This window comes from Colletes latitarsis, chromosome 8, assembly GCF_051014445.1.
Source record: "Colletes latitarsis isolate SP2378_abdomen chromosome 8, iyColLati1, whole genome shotgun sequence".
NCBI lineage: Eukaryota > Metazoa > Arthropoda > Insecta > Hymenoptera > Colletidae > Colletes > Colletes latitarsis.
Genome location: NC_135141.1, coordinates 31,035,459 through 31,059,846, shown reverse-complemented (window position 1 = coordinate 31,059,846; position 24,388 = coordinate 31,035,459). Strand labels below are relative to the sequence as shown.

Below are 24,388 nucleotides of genomic sequence, written 5' to 3'. Positions count from 1 at the left end.
TTTTCTCCTTCTTCCCGCATTCCAATGGGGGGGGGGGGGGGGGGAGGAGCAATTTCGCGGCTCAAAGGAATGTCGTGCGCGAACAGGAGACCCTCCTTTCACCCCCGAAATGTCTTCGATCATTGTGACGAGCCTCGAACGCAAGAAGCTTCCTGGAGTTTACACCTTCCTCGTTCATCTGTTGATTGCCACCGATTTTCCCTCAGAGACCCCCCCAAAGACGGTAGATTTTTAATTGACACGGTATAGATCCCTTTCACGATTATTGAATTACTGCAAAAATGACCACGATTGCGAAGGAAAATATTTAAGGGGTAAAACCACTGTAAAAACCTGAAATAAATCGTTTTTTTTTACGAATGGAAAAGTAAGAGGATAATAATATTCGAGAATGTTATTAAACACGTCGTTAAGTATTAAAAAAAGAAATAGTGCAAAAGTAGGGGATTTTATCATTTGTCAACCACAAAACAAATTTCTGACCAAGGTGTTCATATTTTGATAAAAAGGGTAAACAGCCATTTTTCTTATACAAGAAAAATTACTATAAAATTTGTTGAAACCGACAATCAAGCATCATGTTTCATTACTAATCGCGATATACGCATTTTCTAATTAGTTTGGCGTTTCAAAGAATGCAATATTAATTTAAAGCCTCGTCTCTTGATCGAGTAAGTTTTCGCGGATCGTAAAATAAAAAAAAGAAAGAAATGTGATAGTAATTGACACGGTGTGGCGTTCGCTGGTATCTCCATTGTAAAGGATGAGAGCAGAAACACGTGAAACCGACGAGTGAGACGTCGCTGAAAATATTCTATCCGCGGATGTATCGTCGATCCTAACCGGGGAATAAAATGTATCGTTAAGGGAGCGATTTTCCGTGACGCGTTCGCCCCGGTTTCTCGTTAAATTGCTCGGAGCATACGCGTCGTTTAAAATTAACGCGAGGAGACAGCCACTTGTAATCTGCTTTGAGCGACAACGACACGAACTTCCTGGAGAACGGAGTGGGTGTCAGGTACGTCGGGAAAGATGAATCGCTTTCTACTCCGTAATAACGTTGGGCGTCATCTGGCTAAGTAATGCAGGAATAAAAATGTCGATTTCCTGCCAGGATCGTTCGCGCGTAAACTCGAGGACTCGACTCGAACGTTCGACGATACGCGATTTATTACAGGGTATTCGTGAACACCGAATAACGATAACGGGTGTCAGAGAAAGAATCTCTGAGAAACGCTTGCCAGATTTATTTGGCCCTTTCCAGCCAAACTAACGCCCCTAAGGTGCATCGAGGAGAGAGCTTTCCTAAATAACGAACGAAAAGTAGAGGCGACCAGTTCAAACAAAGGAAACCGAAGTTCCTCCGGGCCCCTTTCATCTCCGGTGATCTGCATCTGGCGGTAATCAACTAGTCAAACAAGAGCAACGCTCTATCATTCCCAAATTAACATCCGCGACCTAGTTCGACCAGAGAGGAGAGCCCCTGAAACGTTGAAAGGCTCGAAACGTTCCGTGATATCGATCCCCGGGGGAGGGCGGAGAGGGGTTGCCCGCGATAGAAACCCGTCGAAATAAGGGTGAAAGCTTCGAGGAGGAGGCCTTTAAACAGGCGGCACCGGGCGGCGTCGTTAATGAATTATTCAGAACGATGATTTGCATGAGCCAGTGCAAACGTCGGACTTCATTTTGGTTCCACGGGACGGCCGGTACTAATGGCCTGGTTTTTGCGCTCCGTCGACGGCGTGTCGCGTGTCGACCGGGCTTAAAACGAGCTTCCAGGCAGACTTTATTGCCTCCCCGGTGCCGGGGACCCAGGTACGCGGTCCGAGTCATCCGAGACGAAATGAATAAATAAGACGCGGGAATGGCCTGTTTTCATTGGTACCGCGCCGCTGGAATTCAATCCTGCGCCGTTCTCACGTATTACACCGCTCGAAACAGGCGCAAATGGCGTTGCAACAACTCCCGCGAGCGGTTTTTCCTTGCAATCGAATATGGAAACATTGGTCCCTCAAGGGGGAGGAGACTCGTGTAAAATGGTAAAACGAGAAGCTGATGAAACTACCCACTTCCGAGAAAAAAATTTATTACCGAAACTTTCACGCGTAAGTTCGTTTCGATCTCGAATTTAAATTCAACGTCACAGAGCTCGTGAACATTGTTAAAGAAAATGTTAGCTTGTCGTCTGCATCAATAAAAAGTGATATTCTTTGGAGAGTTTTCGAAAGAAACGTTCTTTGTCCCGCTATTCGTCACAGCGAGTTTGGCCGAGCCTGGACGCCATCCTTCGCCCGGTTTTCCCATTAAATATGCATTACGTTCGACAAACAAGTTAATCTGTGTCGTTCCTCTCCAAGCACAATTGGACATTTTTCCCCGCACGGTCCAACAAGCTGTGGACAGCGTGGCTCGTTGGGAATACTTTATGAGACGCGGGGCAGGCAACTCCACGAATTCGAAAACATAAATAGAAATACACGTTCGCCGTGCACATTTCGTATTTTCTTCAGGCATACAAACTCCCAATATTTCCTGGGCAGATGAAATAGCCCTTGTTTCGAAGCGTGGCCCTAACATAATATTGAAATCATAACGTGAAAATGTTATCTCTAAAACGATGAATTTTTTTTTATCAACGAATTATCGTAAAGCATCGTTCGATCAGTGTTCATTCCCCGCGAAATCGTGCAACGTTCATTGGATATTTTTACGAAACTCTGTCCCGTCGCGCTTTAATGGCGAAACGGTTCCCGTATTTCGTCATCCGTGAGCCTGGGGTCGGTGACAAAGCATCTGATCGACGAATCGTAAACGCGTCTCCGCAGGGCCATCGTGACGAGTCGAGCGGAAAACCGCGAGCAGCTCGACGGACCGGTCCCAACGCGATCGATCGATCTTCGTAGACGCGGAAGTCGATCGATCCCTCGAAACCCCGGCCGCGCAGAATCGGCGCGCTTGACGAGCCGTGGACAAATTCGATGCACCGAAAAAAACTGCAATTTTCTGCGCCAGGTCGCGAAAAACATTCTTTCTCCTCGGAACGACTGTTGACGCAACCGTATTGACGAAAATGTCCGCGTCGTCGAAGAGCAGACTTTCTTAACGTCGAGACGCAGTATTTTACAGAAAAGTATTCTGAATCATGCAGAATCGAAAGGAGTTTTAATCGCGATTATTTAAATTCTTATCGGAAGAAGGAAGCACCTACGTGTACACACCTTTGTACGAATAACATTAAAATACAGAGCAATTTATCGTTATACACTATATTCGTTAACCAAGTAAATACTATAACAATATATAACAATCAACACTTTCCATTACCTTTGTTTAACACTCGTAGTCGACGTTTACGCGTAATTTTCCACGAATCGTCTTTCCTTGTGCTTCCCTACCCTCAACTGAGTCGCACCTGTTGAGCTTATTAACAAAAGTGGCTTCTCGGTGGATCCGAGCCCTTTTAATTTCAAGCTCGTTCGCGTTCCTCAAGATTTTCGATGCTACGGCGCGCGCCGGGGATCTACCCCGACGAGAAAATTTGGAATTCTTATCGAACGAGCTCCCCACTCGAGGGATTTATTTAATAAGGGAATATTTGAACTCTACCGCGACCAAGAATTTCCACGCATTTAATTTAACGGGAGTCAATAACCTCGATTCGACTAAAACATCCAACATCAAACGGAACAACTTTTATATTAAAACGTTTAAAATTGTGCAAATCTATTGGAAAGAGAATGGGAGATTCTTGGTAGAGGAAGCAGGAGAAAACATACAAATAGACCATCTACGAATGTGGAAGATAGTACGTACAAAGACAAAAATACAAGATAACATTATCTATAGTCTTGATGCCACTGAAACGTATAGAAAATACCCTGAAATATTTCTAAAAGAAACCAACATCTAACGCAAAATATAACCACATCAAAGGAAGAGAACTAAAAAATAAATAACGGAGTCAATAACCTCGTATCGATTCGAAAACAGTGGCCAACATCGAAAACACTCAACGAATAAAAAAGAAATGGACTATGTTAAAAGATTTTAAATTGAGCAAATCTTTTAGAGAATGTAGAGAATTTAAAATATACTTTCTTACCCTGGATAAAATGAAGTCTCGAATGCTGGTATTTGAAAAGGCTCGCGTGCATACGGTTGATCGCTTATTAGAATTACAAACGAGGATGACGGGAAAGGGAATCGGGTCGGTGGAAAAAGAGGCTATCAACCGCGTGCACGCGTGAATGTCCAGAGCTTTTGTGTCGACGTTGGTTCCCAGCAACAGCCGGGCAAAGTCGATGCAGGGATTTAATTAGAGAGGACGAGAAGGATCTCTTTGAAGGAAACGCCGCGCTATAAAGCCCCGTCGCGTAAACTCGACAGCTGTTTCGCCCGGCCAAGTTCTGCCGGTGACGCTAACAATAAACGCAGCTCGTCCGAAAATCACGATTCGTGTACACCGAACGTAAAACGCGAGCTTAATTCGCGCTGGTTGCGTCGCGGGGGAGGGGCCAGGTAAGACAATCGCGTCGAAAAACGGTAATCTGACCTGAAATAACGCAAACTTTCGAGATAAAAAGTTCCGCGTTACAGGCGAACGGTCTAAGCTCCCGTTAAATTTCGAATGTTCTTTGTTACGTTCCGAACGCGTGGTTAATATCCAAAATTACAGAATTTGGCTAGAAATTAACGAGAACGTTCGAAAGCTGGTCACCATCCGGTAAACATCGCGGTCGACGGTGCGTTTAAGCGAATTTCGCGACCAACGATTCCGGAATTTCGTTCGAACGAATTTTTCATCATTCCTTGTTAGCTTTTTTCGCGTGAAATTTCGCCAGAAGCTGCACTTTACCACCTGTTATATAAAGCAACGTACAACTTGGGAAACTTGGCGAAATTTATTCGCGAATAACGAATACAAATTTTAGACGCGCTCGCGAACCAACGTTTACGTAAAAAGTAATAACTACGAAAGGGTACGCGAGCTAATGCAAGATGTATACGTAGTGTTCGTTAACTGGAAATTGTTCCACGGGAAAAGGCGAACCGAAAATGTAGAATAACATTTTACCGCACGAGTTTTTTACTTCGAGAAAATTGAGTTTGAAAATTTTTGAACACGCGCGGCGAACGCGTCTGACCATTATTGGTTATTTCTACTTGTATCGACGTTCGTAAGCATTGATTCTACTTTAGTACACGTCTATGTTTCTCTAAACATTTTCTAGTTAAAACTAGTTGAAACAAACAATGTATCAACGTTAATATTTACGAAATACCCAACGCAAGTAGAAATAACGAATATTCGTGGGACACGTGAATTCCATTTTTCGGAATCAATTTTTTCGAAAACAAAGCCTCGCGCGAAAAATTGTATTTCACATTTTTCATTCAACTTTCCGCGTAGAATAACCATACTGTTCCTTTTACCACGAATAATAGACGCTTTGGATGAATTATAATTAATAGCGCTTGATGAATTTTCGTCGATTATCTCGAAGTTGCAAACTCGCAGAAAATGCAGTATCGTATGTTTTCGTGAAATTGCAATATTTTTAATCGCCGTGAAAAGAGCTTTCCAGTAAGGCGCGAGTGGATATACTTCGCTGCGACGGACGACGATGAAAATAACCGGAATCGATTAAAATCGCGCAATATTTTCCGGGGCACTCTCGACGTAAAAGAGTGAAATTTCGCTGAAAATTTCGGGGCTGCAAACAAAACGGCGCCAGCAGCGAAATCGCCGATGCAATTCCTGGGAAGAGATTTAATTGGCCGTTAAGCGACTGTTCGCTTCGACTCGATAGGACACTCTCCTCATCCAATTAACGTTAATTACACTTAACTACGATAATGACGATGTACGCGCGGCGATCGTCGTCGAAAGTATCGACGAAGCCACGTACGGTACTGACCGCTCGACAAAGGACAAAAAAAGAATCGTGTATTCCACGAACGGACCACTCGGAGAAGAAAAATGGTATACGAAACCGTTTAATTACGTGCTCCTAATTAATCACTCGATTCTCGCGAGCAATCACTGTATAAAAACATAATTAACTTTCGTGCCGTTTATGGAGTCGAGAAAAGTAAACTCTGACACGCTATTTATTCAAAGCTCTCAGATTCAGATTCTCTTTTTATTCGACAAGTATAGCGAAACCTCTATTTTTATAGAGGAAGCATTTCTCTTGAAAAAGAATTTAATTACTTCGAAAGAAGAGGACATATATTAACAATTTCAACAAGTATCTTCCATGTATATATATTTGCTAGAAATTTGTAAATTATGCATTATTTATGGAGATGCCATTAGCGTCAACGTCACGTGTTAATGTAATAAATTGCAATTCTCTGTTCTTTGTCCCGTTTCCTCCCTTTGCTTTAAAACGAGGTCGCTAAAGAAATATATAAATCTCCGTAACGTCAACAAAAAATAAAGTCCACGTTAGAGAAACTATGGCGATCGCGTAGAGCTTCAATTCTTGTCAGAATTTAGCGACCACGCATCCAGTATGTTACGTCGTCGCTTCCTTAATGCGATATCGCGTAAAAGCGACCGAATGGAAATGGGATCGCTTTAATTCATCCTGTATCCGTTTAATCCCCAAAGTACAGATGACTACAACGCTGCATAATACATCCACGTTCGCATTAAAGCGATATCATCGCGTCACTTGGGGCATTAATGATATTTCCAAACGTATCGGCTTCCGAACCTCCCAGAAAATCGTTCGAACATTAAACAGTCGATACTCGTCGCTTCGTTGCAGCTGAACGTTTCGAATAATAAATTCAAGACGATTATAAATATTCTCGATCACGTGAGACAATTCACGAAAGTCCAGAAACTATTTCCTTCGGAAATATAATTCTTAGAAGCTATCGCCTCTTGGCTAAGAAGTTTCGAACGATTAATTCAAGACGATTATAAATATTCTCGTCAACGTTTGCCTTCAGAAATATAATTCTCGCGAGATAATCGATGGTTTCAGTTAAAAAATTACGATAAAATTACCTGTGACGGGCTTATTTCGGCAATCGGTCGCGGATTCGACTCAGCTTTCGCGCCACAGGCCTGAAACAGGAAAAGATTAAGTCAGCGACGGTGAAAGGGTAAACGAAAACGCAGAATGGAGGTTCCAAATAGTCGAAGATTGCTACTCGAGCGGGAGCACGATCGAAACGCGTGACATTTTCCCCGTTAATACTCGTTCGCGATGAGAATTCGCGGCGTCCGCGTAATGGTGTAATCAACCAATGAATATCAACAACTGGGCAAACGCGGCAAATATCATTTCGCCACGGCGTTTGCCGTTGGTACATTATTGTCCAAAATAAACAATGTTTTAACGCGGCGTGTTTGCCGGCCCGATACGTGAGATCGATCGAATGCTAACTAATTAACGTACCTCGCTGGGTGTCCCCTGCGATTCCGGACAATGCGCTGGCAATTAGGATACGCTTTATTCGCGAACAATATCCTGTTGTCGCTTGCCCGAAATAAAGGTTAATACTGTCGCGTTCGACTGAAATTGGCGCTATACTTGTCCCTGATTCGACGAAAATACGACAGGTTTCGCTAATGACGATCATCGCGTCGTACGAATGCCATTCATTTTTTATTCAGCGATTACTTAAGGGAGCCGTCTCGTGTAAACGGTGCAAAATTTAACCATATTTATTAATTTTTTTAAAGTAACTATCCTTTGGGAATGCAAAATAAAGTTTTTAATCATTTTGGCGTAGCTGATTGCAGCTCTCAAAGTTGACTAAATCGATTTTGTCATGTTTCCCCGCAACTTTTTCATTAACACTAAACCTACCGCGGCCGGGTTAATGACCGGTTGCATGATTTATTTTTTGTAAAAAAAACTAGACAAAATGTGGTACCAAATTCTGGTTAGATGTAAATAGGAAACATATGTATAGTAAAGACGAGAGAATCTTCAGTCTCCACCGTCTTAGAACAGTCCATCAAAGCGCATTAAAAATAGTAAAACTTTAGACGAGTGCAGTTCCGAAACTACTAGTGCTTTATCCATTTTTGAGCCACTGTTAGAAGCGGTAAAGCTTCCTCTTTAATGTGGTTTTTGGTTTTTGACGATCCGACTTTCCGTTTTCGAGATATCGCAATTTATGTAAAGAGGTAATTTTTTTAATTCGACGTTCCGCCTTACGGAAGCCTATTCACGCGTATTAAAAGTACAAAAACTTTAGACGCGTGTAGTTCCGAAAGTACTAGTGTTTTCTCTATTATTAAGCAATCATTAGCAGCGGTAAACCTTCCTCTTTAAAATGGTTTTTGGTTTTTGACGATCCGACTTTCCGTTTTCGAGATATCGTAATTTATGTAAAGAGGTAATTTTTTAAATTCGACGTTCCGCCTTACGGAAGCCTATTCACGCGTATTAAAAGTACGAAAACTTTAGATGCGTGTAGTTCCGAAAGTACTAGTGTTTTCTCTATTATTAAGCAATCATTAGCAGCGGTAAACCTTCCTCTTTAAAATGGTTTTTGGTTTTTGACGATCCGACTTTCCGTTTTCGAGATATCGCAATTTATGTAAAGTGGTATTTTTCTTAATTCGACTATCTCTGTCTCCGTCTGACGCGTCGGACCTCCTTGTCGCACGTTGACCCACTGACCGAGTGACCGAGTGACGTCACGTTTACTACTTACTACGGTCACGTGAGTTCATTCATGTCACGACGTAAACAAACGTAAATAAACCCTTCGGTCTCATCCGATCGACTTGAAATTGAAATCGTCATATCTCCGGAACTAATAAAGCTATCGACTCGTACAAACGCTCATTTTAAAGTGCATTTCATCCTCTATCCAATGACTATACCACCTACTATAATTTATGCTCCCTTCTATGTTTATTTTTAAATTAACTTTGGCGCTACATACCCAAAGAAGTTTTAGCAACCCCTACTGATCGTACGACTAGTGTACGATAAAACTGGACCATAAATTGTTTATTTATAGAAAAATTAGTATAAAAAAGAAGGTTCTACAATCCACAATACTTAACATTTTTCTTTACTTAACGTGATATTGGCACACTAATGACGGGGCATTTTTATTAAAACTTTCCTATACAATGGGTGATTCTAATGATATAGAATTCCTTCAACATGTATATACTAGAAATGTGATAAGTAATTTGGTAATTAAGATATTTCATTGAAATTTTCGGTAGTTATATGTGGATAATACAAGAATTTTTTTCTTGTGTTATTGAAGAAATTACTAGAGAAACATACATTTGTCGCAAAACGAGAATACTCGTTTCCAGTCGATAATGCGTTATATTGATTTTTTTGGGGGTATCACACGAGACTGTCCCCCTTAGAAGAGAAATTATTTTTCGTATTTTTTTTTTCTACGCAAGAACGGTTTGTTATGGCCGAGAATCAGCAACAAATTGATAGCTAGAAGGAAACGGCGAGGCTAGAAACACTTAACAGATCGGGGGAGCTTCATCAAAGTCGAGAGCGGCTAGCCCCGGGAATGTTTCCTTGCCAGCGCTGCAGAGTGCACATGACAAGTGTTAATATCTGGCGAAGGGGTCGAAATTTTCACCGGAAGCCGGGCATAAATCCTGCCTCGTGCTCGGGACGGTCTATTGTTTTTGTCGTTTCGCTCGCGTTAAGCGTCCTAGACGATATCCTGGGGCCCACGCTTCCACCGATATTACGAAAAAATTGCAACCCTCGATCCCACACGCCCTGTTCACCGCGAAACGACCAATTTTTCCAACGTCCAAAAATATTCGTGTCTTCCAAACGCCTGGTGATTACGATTCCCTAACGTTTCGTTCGAACTTTTGGACGCCCAAACGTGGATGTCCGGTCGTAAAAGGCTTCAACAGCGAAGTGACACGTTGCGTGGCTTGTAAATTGGAAGTTCAACGATCGGATCACGGTTAAATATCGCCCAACTTCCGATCTACCAGCCACGAAGCCTGTCACTTCACGGCGCATCGCGTGTTACGTAATTTTAATTAACCCTCTGTCATACGAGTTTCACAATCACGAGGCTGCTATAGTAAAATCAATACATTTTTACATTACATTTTCTCGTGACCATTCCTTGTGCGCGGAAAGTGATTAATGAACGCGTTTCCAATTTTCGCTCTTCGTAACTTCGAACCTAAAAGTTAATAATTGCGACAGAAAGGAGCAACCGGGGGGGCTGAAAGGTCGTTGACGGTGAATTTCGGTGGTCCCGCGGTACAGTTTTCGTCACGTTTCGCGGTAATCAGTAGAGTTTTCGCAAACGAGCGATCGCACTTTCGAAGTTTCGCCACCGCCACGCCCTTTCCGCGTACTTCCAAACACCCTCGCGCCTCGGATGAAAGCGTGCTTTTACGTAACCGTTTACCAACCGCCGTTCGTTCGAATCCCCTGTCCTGTACCGTTGCTTATTTCAAAATTGCTCGGAACCCACGCGTCCACCGCGTTTCAATTTTACCCCGGTCGCGATATATCCTCTAATACCGGGGGATTTCATTTCGAAACCTTTCTCTGTCCCCCTTCGCCCTTCGATTGTGTCTTTTTTCTCGTCCGGGGGTGTTTCTTCGCCCTTTGCGCGGCCAGGTTCCCGACGAGGCGTTTTAATTACGCGCCAGGGGAGGAGTCGAAACGTTAATCGAGGGTCATAACGAGCCCAGACACCCGACGATGTTTGATCAAACTGCTCGCGGAGTCAAGGAAATCTGTCGCGTGCATATTTCGCGCAGTCTACGGGCCTCCAACGATACCATTTCTTTCAAAGGGACGTAAATTAAAGCTAAATAACCGCTCGAGCTATCAACGACACCGTCGCCAGACTTTAATTAATAGGGGGCTCGGTAATAGTCTTTGCGTCGGGTAATTTAATTAATCGTCTTTCGGTTTTAGCGAACTTCGGTGAAACCGTTCCCGTGCGAGTACTGAAATCGTTCTGTCGAACGTACGCGTTCGAAGGCTGTGAAATTATTTTTGTAAACTGTTCTCGGGGCGACAGAGAGCTGGAAAAAATATTCTCGCGCATGGAAATTCAGTTCCTGGATCGGGCTGAGTGAAAATTTCAAGGATTCAAGGTGGATGGTTACGGAGAGTCGTGCCACTCTAATTTTTCTTCCCCCGGAGTAAAGTAAAAAAGGATAGTCAGGACGGTGTCCTTTCACGATTCTAATATTCTTTCAGCGTTCGTCTTCAAGTAGTAAAAACCGCGGAAGGAATGACGCCTCCGGGGTATAACGAACAGCTTCACCGAATACCTGACCCCCGAAAACACTGACTCTCTCCGGAGGAAATAATTAATCAACGACGAGAACGTTCTGCTCGTCGAATATCGAATAATCGTACGATTCTGGAAAGTTGCTTCTCCCGATGATAAAAATTTATTCGAATTGTTCACCGACGAGCGATTCTATACGTTATTCGACGCTTTACGAGAACCGTGCAATTTTCTGCAAGACTAAAATTTCGATTCTAAACCATCGTAGACTGCGTAACATAAAATTTTGATAAGTTCTATCCAAATTTATTTTCCTAGTTTCACAGTGTCTATTTTCCCACAAATTTCCGAAGGAAGACATTTATATAGTTTCGTTAGTTAGACACTTTCTCAACGCAGATGCCAAACGCACCGCGTTCGCGAAGCATCTAAAATTAAACGTGACAAGTGGTTCTGCTCTTGGCGTGCATTTAGGCCATCTAATCTTGGCGCTAGATACCTAAGGAAAACAATTATTTTCGATCGTGACAAAGCTTTTCTAAAATCATATTCCCTCTGCTTTCCTTTTCTCGTTTGCTCTTTTTCGACGGAGCATTTCGTTCGCGGCTTTTCTCGTTCGTCTTTTGTCTCCGAGCATCCTTTGATGGCTCCCTCTCTGGAAATACGCGTTTCGCGAGACCGATTCCGCAACAATTCCGGGACGAGTATCGATAACGGCCGTAGAACACGGGAATATAAAGAGACACACGTGTGCCCTGGTAAATACACACGACGGTCTTCGAGAGGAATTCTGCCCGCGAAAGGAGTTTATCGAGAACCCGGGACATCCGAACGACCATAAATTTTGCGACGAACCGTATTAACCGGCGACGTTCGAAAAATACACTTCTTCGGAAACGTCAAGCTTTTACTTAAACAAAAAACATTTCCCCAACTTGTGGGGAAAGCATTTCATTATTATTATTCATTTACTAACGGGAATAAAACCTTTAATAGAAAAGATGTAATATGTAAGGAACTAAAACTGTGGATAGTCGAAATCTTGACCGATGGTGAACTTCTGATGTCCAAATCCGTAAAATACGACCGAAGGAAACTTTAATTCGCCCTTGAGAATTCCAAGGATCCCGTCGTTTCGCGAATATAATTGCCTCCAATTACACGATCAAAGACAGCTGCCACGAAAGAATCCTCCTCCTCGCGGAACACGATGAAATCGTTTGGTTCACAGCCACCTGTCTTTGAGAGTCTCCGAACGAAAGTTTAAATTGTTCTATAATCGTTTCCGCGTGGGAGGAACCTGTCGACACGAGGGTAGAACTCCAAAGGAACGAGAAAATAAATTTGCCATTTTGGAAGGGGAAAGAGTCAAGCTTTCTATCGGGCTTTTTCTGAAAATTCTTCGATGACCGAGTCTGAATTCCATCCAGCGACAATCTCTCTCTGGCCACGAAAACGCAATGTAAAACCGACGCGACCGCGCGGACGGGGTGTAAAAAGAAAAAAAGGAATTTCATTTCTCGTGGGTCCGTTTAGGTGGGAGATTGAATGAAATCTGGGCGACGGTTCCCAGGTTGGCGGAAAAAGTCGTTGCAGCTGTAGCCGCAAAAGGCACCAAGGGGGGTTGGGGGGGACACGACCGCGGTCTTGCATACTCGAGCGGGAAACATAAAGTGGAGGACAAGGGGAATAATTCTCGCGGGTCGTCGACCAGGAAAAATATTTACGGCTCGGCTGTTCCCGTCGACGGGCCGTAAATTTTTTGGCAAGAAGTGCTTTACCTCCGGTTTCCCCTCCCTCCCGGGTATCTCTTTCCTCCTCTAATGTATCGTCGAATCTCTCGACGCGAGCTTCCCCAACTTTCCCAACCCTCCCACGGCCACCCCTCGGCTAAATTGAGCGTTTCGCGAACGTACAAACTTCGACGACGCGCCACCGGAGAAACGTGTTATCGAACGAAACCGTGTTTCGCGAAACAACACGCGTTTGGCTCGAATTTTAACAATTTTCTTCCTTTTTTACACCATTCGTGTCGCTCGACAGGTTGTCTATTTTTTCTATCGCGATGCAACGATCAGACTTGTCGTTCGCTGATCGTATCGGACACATTATTAGCTTGCAGGTCTCTTAGCTCCATTAAAAGAATGTCAACACACTATACTGTTCCCCTATTACCACACTCGCATAGACTCGATTTAAGGTTTACGTATAGTAACACAAATTAACGAAACAAACGAAGAAATTGTGAATTATTAACATTCCTAAATTTCTCTGGAAAAAAGGGACGATTTTAATATACACTTCTATCGAAATGGATTCTTAGAGTGCAAAGGGTATCTCGTCTCGTAAATGATATATCTTATTTACAGATCTTCGAACACCTTTGCATTTATATAAAAATAATCGCAAATTGTCCGATTCGAGAGTGTCTTTTCTACCCTAAGAAGGAAACGTTTGGCGTCGATAGATGTATCGATCGTGGTGGCGCGACAGTTTTCAAGCCGCAGGAATCGCGGTGGGAAAAAGAAATTCTACTCGATTCCGTTCGCTGGGAAAAAACTGCGTTCTGTCCGACGCTACGTCCCGAGGGAGAGCTCAGGGTTCGACGGGAAGTCCTCGTGAACCTCCGTCTTCGGCGAGAAAAAGGGCAATCAGAAGCCCGGAGCTCCACGAGGCGAATCGACTTTCGCGACAATTAGGATACACGGCGCAATCGGGCTCGAAGTCGCTGCAAAGTGTCAATTAGGACGGGCAGGGCCAAACAGACGCGGTAATTTGGTTTTAGAAGCAATTAGGCTTACGACTTACGGCGTTATTATTCAATTGCAAAACGTGAATCCAATAGTTGAGATTCGTTCGTAAATCGGAATCCATTTTTGTGTTTTATTCGTTCCAGAAAACACGTTAACGCGATACAAACGAGTCACAATTTAAATAAGCGTTTACTTATTCTCTTATAGAAAATTAAACTTTCGAAGTTACGAAGAGATCTAAAGATTTCCTTTGCCGTTTCTTTTCGTAAACAAGACCTGTGCATCGTACCGGGGCACGATCTCGTCCTTGTAACGAGGGAGTATAGTTCGAAGACGTTTGAAGTGGAACCCCAAGCGAAAGTATCCGCGAATAAAGTGAAAGAAACTCTCGTTTCGAAGAATAATATTTTCGGAAGGGACGAGAACCGGGAGAAATTTTATTAAATCCTCGATTGTAATATGTAAATACGGTTTTTCAGGACGTAGACGCGGCCTCTTGTTCGCGTTGCTTTTGTCCAGTCGTCCGTGAACACCTTTTCAACCTTTTCTTCAGCGAATCCGGCTTATCGCGCGTACTCTCGCCGGACGTAACACAACCAAAGAAACCAAAGCGAGTAACGACGGATTTAATTCCGGGACGCGTTCTCGTGCGTTTAATTGTTCGTTTCTCCGCGGTCGGTAGAAAACATCGTTTGTCCCTGTACGACCCTTCGCGGCGCAGAAGCAACACGCTAAATATTTCGTTGCGCTAAATTTCAGTTTCGTTAAGGGTTAATATTTCCAGAGTCCAGAATTTTCTAACGCGTCGAATATAAATATCGGTTAATTCCAACGTCGATGATCGATTTCCAACGTGGTCGCGTGAAATCTTGCGGCGTGATTTTATTTCTCGTCCATCGAGCGACAAAAATCCGGCTAGTTCCCCGGCAGACGATGATAAAGGGGCACGTGGGAGCCGGGAAATCGTGAATTAGGTATGACACGCGAAATGGAATTTCGTCGACAACGTAATACTCTCGATGCACCCGCGGGAGAAAGGGTACACGGTCGGCTAGAAATTCATGAAAACCGTAATACGAAAGGGATGAACCTACCCACGCATTCGGTACTCGAGTTAAGTAATACTCGCGAGCTACGAGTGACGCTTTAACTCCCCGGGCGACCATAAGCCCGGGCGTCCTTTATTTAATCCGGGATCAAAATCCATTAGGCTCCGCCGTAACGTTGCATTTTTAATATTTAAATCTCTCCCTGAATGTAAATACTTAAAATATCAAGCGTGCCATAGTCGAGGCAGGGAGAAGTCATACGGCCCAGATTCGTCATTTCCACTTGTTGAGCGCGTTACTACGTGTTTACGACACACGTCATAGTTACAAGCTAGAAATACACACGTCGTGTCGCGTAGACTGTTGAAACGAGACTGAAAATGTATATTTAAGTCCTGCACGAGACCCTCTTCGGATAATTCGAATTTAATCGCTTGCACGTTGGTGCAAAATTCTATATATGGAAAGGTTATTATATCAACTATGATCCTCCATCACAGCCTATTCCCACGGCTATAATAGAATTTCTGTAATTTCATTTTCTGTCTCACTTCCTCTTGTGTACACTTCTGTGACCTGTTAGAAATGCAGCAAATGACACGAGAAAATATTCTGCAGTGGATGACTAAATTTTTCGGTGAAATTAATAAATTTCAAATCGTTCTAAAAAAATTATTTTTAGTCGCAGGGGTCGATTACAATCATTTTTGGTGAATAGGCATACCCCCGAAATCCTACCCACTTTCGAGAAAAAAATTCATTACCGAAAATATAATGTCTGACCATACATTGATATGTTTCCCTGAAATTTCGTTTCAATCTTTAAAATATCATAACTCCTGGACAGATTGGAGGATTTTAATGTTTCGAAAGACAAACAACGCGTATTTTAGCGAAGAATGTGTAGAAATTCTAAAAATATTGGAAAAGTTGTTCCTTAACCCCGTAAAGTGAGAAAACCCCCATACAAGTGATGCTTAAATTTTTCGGTGAAAAAAAAATTTCAAATCGTTCTGAAAAAATTATTTTTGATTGCAGGGGTCGATTACAATCATTTTCGGTGAACAGACATACCCTTGAAATCCTACCCGCTTTCGAGAAAAAAAATGCCAAACTGCACGTCGATCGACGTCGTCGACATAAGGAATAACATTTATTATTTCGTCCAAAGTCGATGAAACGTAATGAAAAAAATATATTTGTACGTTGAAGTGTTAAGGAATATATGTTGGAAGTGACGAAAAGTTTCATGGAACCCTAATGCTGTAAAAAAATTATCAAATATCGCTTCTCGTTTTACTATGTTACACAAGTCTCCACCCTTAACGTTCCTTTTTCCTGCTTCGAATAAACGGGTATCTTTGAATATTTCAGACCCACTTTTCACCTCGGAGAATGTAGTCGTTGTTCCCCGGTCCAGCTCGTACTTTTCCTTTAATTTAGTTTAACAGCGATAACGAACTGCCGTGCGCCAACACCCAACTGGAGTTGGACTATGATAATTCGCCCGGCTCCGTGTCGCGGAGAAGAACGAGCCCCGAGACTGCTATTTTCCAACTTAATCCTGTAACGTAACACGTGCCACGCTGATACTCTGTCGTCGAGGCGATACCGCGTACTTAGCAGGGAACGTTCGCGGAATTTCGCCGGTTACTTAACCCGCCCACGCACCGTAATCACGATACTCGTCGAAAACGTTGCTCTCGAAACGCAATTGAAACGAGCAGACTGCGGATCTTCATGCAAATTCATTTTTTCATTAACCCCTTTGCACTCATATGTCGAGGAGACATTGTTTTCAAATCCAAATCAAACAGATACACTTGAAAGTTGCAAAATGCAACGATAGTGTAAATAAAACAGATATTTAATTACAGGAAAAATTAAGAGTTAAATGACTCACCCTGTGTAGAACAGGCTTCGTAGATACTTGTTACGAATAAAATATATATGATTAAAAATTTCAACAAATAGATTCACCGAAATGGGAATCGTCACAACCCCCAAAAACTAAATATAATAATTCGTATTTCAAGTGCATTCTATAGTTTCTTTTGGGTTAAAATTTTCCATAAATGTCTAGTAATCGGTTTTCAATCGAGAATAGAATCATCGAATAATTAAATTTTATTCTCGATCGATTCTCAAGCGAAACACATCGATCAAAAATATTTAATTCCGCGCGAAATAAACGAGTTAATGGGAAAGTCTAGTCGCGTGGGCCAATCAGCGATTCGGTAATCGGGGATTTTTTTTTTAACGCCGGATACTTTGTGCGCGGTTATCGGACCAATTAGTCGCGTTTACGGGACGGTCATCCGTAACGATCGGAGCTTTTTCCAATGTATTTTCGCTGTTCGTATATATAGGTTTATCCAAATCGAGTGTCGCATCTTCCAACAGATGAGACTGCTAAACGGTTTGATCGTTCTTTGTTATATTTCAAACGCGTTCAAACATAAACAAATCGTCACGGAACACTGTGCAACAACGTGTACAAATTGTCGAAAATTATTCCAATTCTGTTCGAGATTCTTCCGATGATTTCTCGAGGAGGAATTTAAAAGAATAATGGTAACGTGTACCACGACCCAATTCAAATTTCTGATAACAAAAATTTACGAAATACACGAATGAAATTTAAATTATAGGCATTCGTTAATTTACGCGGAAAGATCACTTTACTTTTAGAAGTTGAACTTCTTAAACTTAAACGCGAAAGACTACGTTGCTCTCTCAGAGATTACGAAAGTGCGAATGGAGTCGATATCGTTGGTATTTCTTTTTTTTTTCGTCGAAATCTCCTCGAGAGGATTCGATGACAGTGTATTTACCTTTGAACACTCCTGTCAGAAGACTGATAAGCCGACACGGGGGAACATCGTTTCGATGGAGTTGCTAACTTTCTTAATTGGTTTCGAAATCAATTGAAGGTTCCACCCTCGCTCCGTCGCTCGACGCGGCTTCTCGATAATATTTCAAGTGCTGCGCGTTTTCAGACGTTGTCTGAACGGCTTACGTTCCGCGAATAAAGACCGCCCACGAACGGCGAAAGGCATTTGCAGTTAAAATTACGAGAGTTTATTTCCAACGGCGTTGCCGGGAAACGCTCGAAAGAGGGTAATTGAATCAAATTAAACGCGAACTTCGTTCGACCGGAGGAGCCCACGTAATATTTCCGTGTCTTTCCGAACGATCCAGGAAATACGTTAACCCTCCCGATGACCGTGCCCACGGGAATCGGATTTTCCGGTTTGGTGCCCTTTAATTAATCACTTTTGTACGCGAGATTACATTCGACGTTGTATTCCTGTAATTTCTGAGAATTAAATTCGTTCCGTTAACGAACAAACTTTCGATACTCGCGATCGCTTTAAAGCCAAATTGTTTTTAACGGGTAATAAAAAAAAAACACCGTTCTCCACGGTTCGCGATTAATGTTGTTAAAGGGACGATTATTATTGGATTTTTGTTACGGTATCGGTGCATCCGCGTGTCCCATTTGTTATTCGTGCACCACGCGTATCGCGTGATCCGATTACAACGCGCGAGTACCACGTTATCGACGTCTATTAACGGTTCCCGCTTTTACGATACATAAAATATTCATTTCCGCATATTTTATTACTCGTGTATCTCCGATTTCGTTCCTACTAGACGTCGTCGACCGCGATAAACAACCCATCCGCGGCTTTCATTATTCTCATGGAACGATTATTAAACTTTTTCCACCGGGTTTTCGTAAAACTCTGGGCTCCTGGCGTGGACAAGTTGCTTAAAGGCATTTCCCCTGATTGGAAAACTTCTCCCTCTCTCCGCCCCGGAGAAAATATTCCGTGGCGTTCGAGAAACAAAACAGAGGGAGAGAAAAAAAAATGAAAATCTGTTGCTGACAAGTTCGAAAAGTACGAACGATCTAAAGTTTCATAACACGGTTTTGGTTCCTCGACGCCGTGAAATATTTGGTCGATGCGGCTCGTGTTCGATGAAGCTCCGCGACAGTTTTTATCAGAATTTAGAAAGACTCGTTCCCGATGAATGTATCTGATATATTTTTAGATGTACGTTCTCTGTTTCGTCCCCGAGAAATGGACGTTCCATTCAGCCGAGTCGTCTCGAACGGTCGACGGTCCGTATTTGTCCAACGAAACGAAAGAAAAATACAGACGGTGGAATTTCTGTCAGACGAAACTGTTTTCGGCGATCGATAGACAAAAGGCGAGACCGTTTAAAACGATGCAACTTGCCCCCGACGAGCAGAAGTCTGAAAAGGTCGCCAGAGTGTAACATCTTCAAATTGAAATAAAACCAAAACTATCCGAGATATTTCAGGTTTCCTTGTTTTGATATAAAGTCCACCTCGTAACGTTAATCGTGGAACGCAATGTCATTCGAATGACCGCCGGATGATAGTTAATTATTTGATAAAGGAATCGCCTTATTTCTCGAGCTAATGCAGCGGAATTAATTTAATTAACCGAAACTCTAATAATAAATAATAAAGCCAGAAACGCAACGCAATTGCAGTTAACTGCTTCCTACAAACGTCTTAATTACATACAATAACATTTCACGATCATAAAAGGCGGCAGTTTTTCGTAAAATTTATATAAATCGGAAATTGTCTGCCAGGGGTTGTAAGTTAACTTGTGCTTTATTTTACGTGTCTGTTACCGTTACGTTTTGAGAAAGGGAACGACTGAATGCGACTTGAAAAGCGTTCGAATCTAAAAATAGAGCAGAGATCGCTACTTTATTCGATGGCTGTTCGAAACTGGTGGATGAAGAATCTATTTTCAAAGGAGTTCGACGAAGTAAATTAGCGACAGCGACGATAATGGAGCGTCCACGTCGAGGCGACGGAGTTAAAATAAATGGGGGACATCGAGAAATAAATAGAGCTTTAAAAGTGTATGGCGACTGTTCGTTCTTGCGCGATACCCAAGGAACTGCTCGCATCTCGCATTCATCCATCATTCGCTGGTGCTATCCAATAAAAGTCGCGAGAAACGTATTCAGGAGGAAGAACGAGGTCTCCGTACAGGACGATTCTCCGTTTCGGAAAAATGATCTCCGACCGAGAAATACGTACGAACGCGTCCTTATCCGACAAACGTATCCCGACAAGCGAAATCATCCGCGGAAAAATGTATCAAATCACTCGAAACCGCCCCAGACGCTTCTTTACCCCATAACTGCACGAACGACCAAGAAAACGTTAATTACGAAAGGATTACTATTTCACGATTTTCCACGCGTTTGAAAACGTTGCAAAATGCCTGGTGTAAATCTACTAACGCCACGGTCGTCTCGTCGCGGGGGTGTTTTTACTGCATCATCTATCCATCCAGTGAATTACCGGCGAGAATAGTTTCTCGTTTGGAGGAAGATAAAGGCGTGGATGTTGCCGAGATAAAAATACAAGGAAATAGGGTGATCCATCTTAGCCGGAGTATAAGCTCGCGCACACCCCCCAACCCCCTCTTGCTTTCCCTTTGAACCTCTGAAACTGTTCCTCTGAAATACGTCCCTCTGGCTCTCGTACGGGCTACGGAAATAAGTTCGCGTCCGTCTTTGTCGTTCCTTTATATATATTTACTGTCCACTAACGGACGTCCGTGAGTCGTTTGTTTATTTATCGAAACGACGAAATCTAAATTCGAACCAACAGGAACCCCTTTCCACCCACCTTGTTTCTTATCACCATACGAAACCCTAATACGATCGACGATTATCGGTTCTCGCAAGAGACAGTTTTCAGTTTTTAATTTTTAAATTAGAAATTTTAATGGGAGATTACTAAGGCGAAAATAAGACGAAAATCAAGAATATCAATTTATTGACTGAAGCTTCGTTATAAAGTTATTAAAAAGTTAAATGAAAAAGTTTCAAATCGTTCTGAAAAAATTATTTTCGGTTGCAAGGGTCGTTTACAATTATTTTTGGTCAATAGACATACCCCCGAAATCCTACCAACTTTCTAGAGAAAAATTCGAGAAGTGAAATTTTTCGATAAAATTAAAAAATTTCAAATCGTTCTAAAAAAATTATTTTTGGTTGCAGGGGTCGATTACAATCATTTTTGGTCATTACACATACCCTCGAAATCCTACTCAGTTTCGAGAAAAAAATTCCTTACCGAAAATATAATATCTGGCCAGAAGTGTCAGCCCGAATTTTCATGCGAATCTTTAAAACGTCGTAACTCCTGAACGGATTGGACGATTTTGATGTTTAAAAAAGCAAACTACGCGTATTTTGATGGAGAATATGTACAAATTGCAAAAATATTCGAGAAGTTGGTCCTTGACCCCGCAAAATGAGAAAAACCTCATAAAAATGGTCCAATTTTCAAACTGCCATAACTCATACGATAGTGAATATATTTCAATGAAACTTTTTTCTGAAGTAGAGCTCATGGGTACCTACAAAAAAGTATTAGCCAACTTTTCTGTAGTACGTCAAACAAAAATACTACAAATGAAAAAGGAATTTTTAAGAAAAATCGAAAGGTGCCTAAATTCTTCGGCGAAAAAAAAAATTTTCGAATCGTTCTAAAAAAATTATTTTCAGTTGCAGAGGTCAAATACAATCATTTTTGGTCATTACACATACCCCCGAAATCCTACCCATTTTCTAGAAAAAAATTCATTACGGGCGGAACTTCAAACGTTAATAACTTTTTAACGAAGCCTCCATCAACAAATTAGTATTCTTGATTTTGGTCTTATTTTGGCCTCTAGAATCTTGCATTAAAATTTTTCCCAGAGGTGGCCCAACACCCTGTATCTTAAAACGATTAAATTTTACTGTTTGCACTCATATTTATATTTTAATTCTCAAGTTGAGACGTCGAGGGAAATAAATTTGGATAGAATTTGTGAATTTTAACAAGGTTACAAAAGCAAGTACTGAAACGAATGTTAGATTATGTAGCTTACAATGGTGTAAAATAACAATTTTACATTCTCAAGTATCATACTGTTTTGATCTGGCAGTGAACGTGTTAAGCAGAAGACATTGTTAACGAGGGTCTCCCTAAAATGAAATACTAATGTAAATGCACGTATATGGAAAGAGATAAATAAAAATAGATACAGATATCGATACCCAAATTAGTTGTGCGGCAAGTTTGAAATATTTACATCGTTCGAGGAACCATAAATTACTCGAAGGCTTACATTCAATTATTATTTCTTGGGCTGATTTATTGCAACTCAAGGGCTATCGTGCCCTGCACAGAAGAACATTAATTCTCCTTCAGGACAGGTGTCTTGGTCGGTGCTGGATAGTATCTGGTTTTCCCCAGTCCTTTCCACGTTCTTGAGATTCGGGATCGAAGAATCCCTTGACCCAAGGATTCTTCGATCGAATCATACAAAAAAAAGACACGTACATTTGACACGGATGGCTCCATTCGTCGCTGACTTGAGACAATCGAAGACGACTGGAATTCGAAGATATCGATCATTTCTTAATTTCTTTTCGGTTTATTCCAGGCTCCTTTAATTCGCGATTTCCGGGGGAGGGAAACTTGAGAAAATAACGTCGACGCCTGCACGGTGTTGCGTCGCTTATTCCACCGTGAAATTGAACGGTGATCTCGCGTCGAGCGTATGAATCTATCTTGCGATAAAAGTTTTACGGCGACGATCGATTTACCGGGGCCGCGATAAATATTCGAGGACTATTTCCCCGAGGATAATTGAAGAGAGGGGGAAAAAAACGGACAGCTCGGTTTTCGAAACGAGCGAGAACGTTCTATATTTGGGGGAAAAGTTCGCGTTCGAAGGTGAAAAATAGCGCGATAAAATCTTTTTAAATATACCCTGACAGGGCTTGTACGAATATGAAAAATTGATTATTTAACACGTGCATAGTTTCGCCTTTGATATCGTTTCGTGAAGCTCACGGATCGTTAAAAATTCATGGGAACGAAGTATTTACATACAAATGTGATTACGATATTCATGTAAATATTCGAATGCTCGATTAACGCATTGCCGACAAGTGTGCGTTTTAATATAACGGTATTATTTATGACAGTGATGCATTTTTACGCATTTTTTCTGGCAGTTGAACGCATCACAGTGGTTAATTTGAAAGCTTTGATAAAAATGCCCCCGGTAATAAGGTAAATTTGTTTCAAAGACGAGAGAGGTTGAACCCCGAATTAAATTGCATCAAAAACTATTATACGACGTATTCATCTCTGTTCACTTAGAGGCGTCATCGTCGAGCTCCGCGAAAAGGTCGACGAAAAGTTCGAAACTCCGCGGGAAGTTCCAAGTTCGCGTAAAACGTATGGAAATTTTGGTTCCGGTTTGCTTGAATTCGCAAAACGCGTCGCGCCCATTGGAGAATCGGCAAATAAATTTAGCAACTTTCGCACGACGTCGCGTTAAATCGATTTCGACGATTATCGTGGCGATGATAAATATAGTAATTGGCGTAGAAAATTTCGAATTACCGGCCCCGTTGCGATGGGATCGTGTCAGACAGTGCTCGACGTGCACCGCGGCACGCAAAATGCGTTTATCATTATCGTTGGTATCGCGTCCGATGCCCGTCAAAACGCAATCCGGGCGCGTGAGCTTTGAATAAATCGCATCGATAAAATCAGTCGTCGGTTATATCGACGATGGTTTTAATCTTTCGTTTGCAAATCGAAGTCAATTTCGTTTATCGTCGGCGAGGATCGAGTGGAGTCGCGCGTCGGAGCGTGAAACGCCGATAGGAAAGAATGACGACAACTACCCGACGCCGATATCGACGCCGCGCGTCGCGTACTTAAATTTTGTCAGAAATTTGCATTCGAGGCTGCAACAAACAATCGACCAAAAAAGAAAGAAAATTCATGAAAATTCTAGGAAAAAACGCGAGTTCTTGAAATTGAAATTTATCATTAACGCTGAAAGGTCTCGGGCAACTTTGCCAAGGTACGGGGATAAAACTATTCGATTCGGTTTTTTCATCTTTTTAATCTCTGCGTTAAAGTTTCACGTTAAATTCCCGCGAGGATTTTCTCTTCAATTTTTATCGATTACGAAGGTTCGAAGGAAAGGGCGTATTAGGCATCTTTGTGCACCTTTGCTCGAGTAATAACGCCCCCCCCATTGGGTTTCGCTCGATTTCCCCGGGCAGCGTAAAAGTCCCTTTGCCAGGTGTAACCGCACCATCGAGGCAGTGATAAAGTTTCGCTTCTTATCCCGACGCAAAGCCAGTTAAAAAATGGCCGAATGGCAATTCCGTTTCCCCGTTGAACGTGTGCTACCTTGATTGCTACTGCTACCTAAACGACTCGAACCGCGAACGCCGCCAAAGTGGTTCTAAAGTCGCCGCCGCGAACGG

The 24,388-nt window shown here is 42.2% G+C and overlaps 1 protein-coding gene across 2 annotated transcripts in view; it reads right to left on the bottom strand.

Annotated features, from left to right (window-relative positions):
- The window catches only part of Tpst (tyrosylprotein sulfotransferase), a 179,548-nt gene that overhangs the window by 43,631 nt on the left and 111,529 nt on the right, over nucleotides 1–24,388 (bottom strand). For both annotated transcript variants that reach the window (XM_076771876.1, XM_076771877.1), the window contains one exon: nucleotides 7,022–7,081. The gene's annotated coding sequence lies outside the window, so the exon portion shown is untranslated. The remainder of the gene's footprint in view (nucleotides 1–7,021; nucleotides 7,082–24,388) is intronic.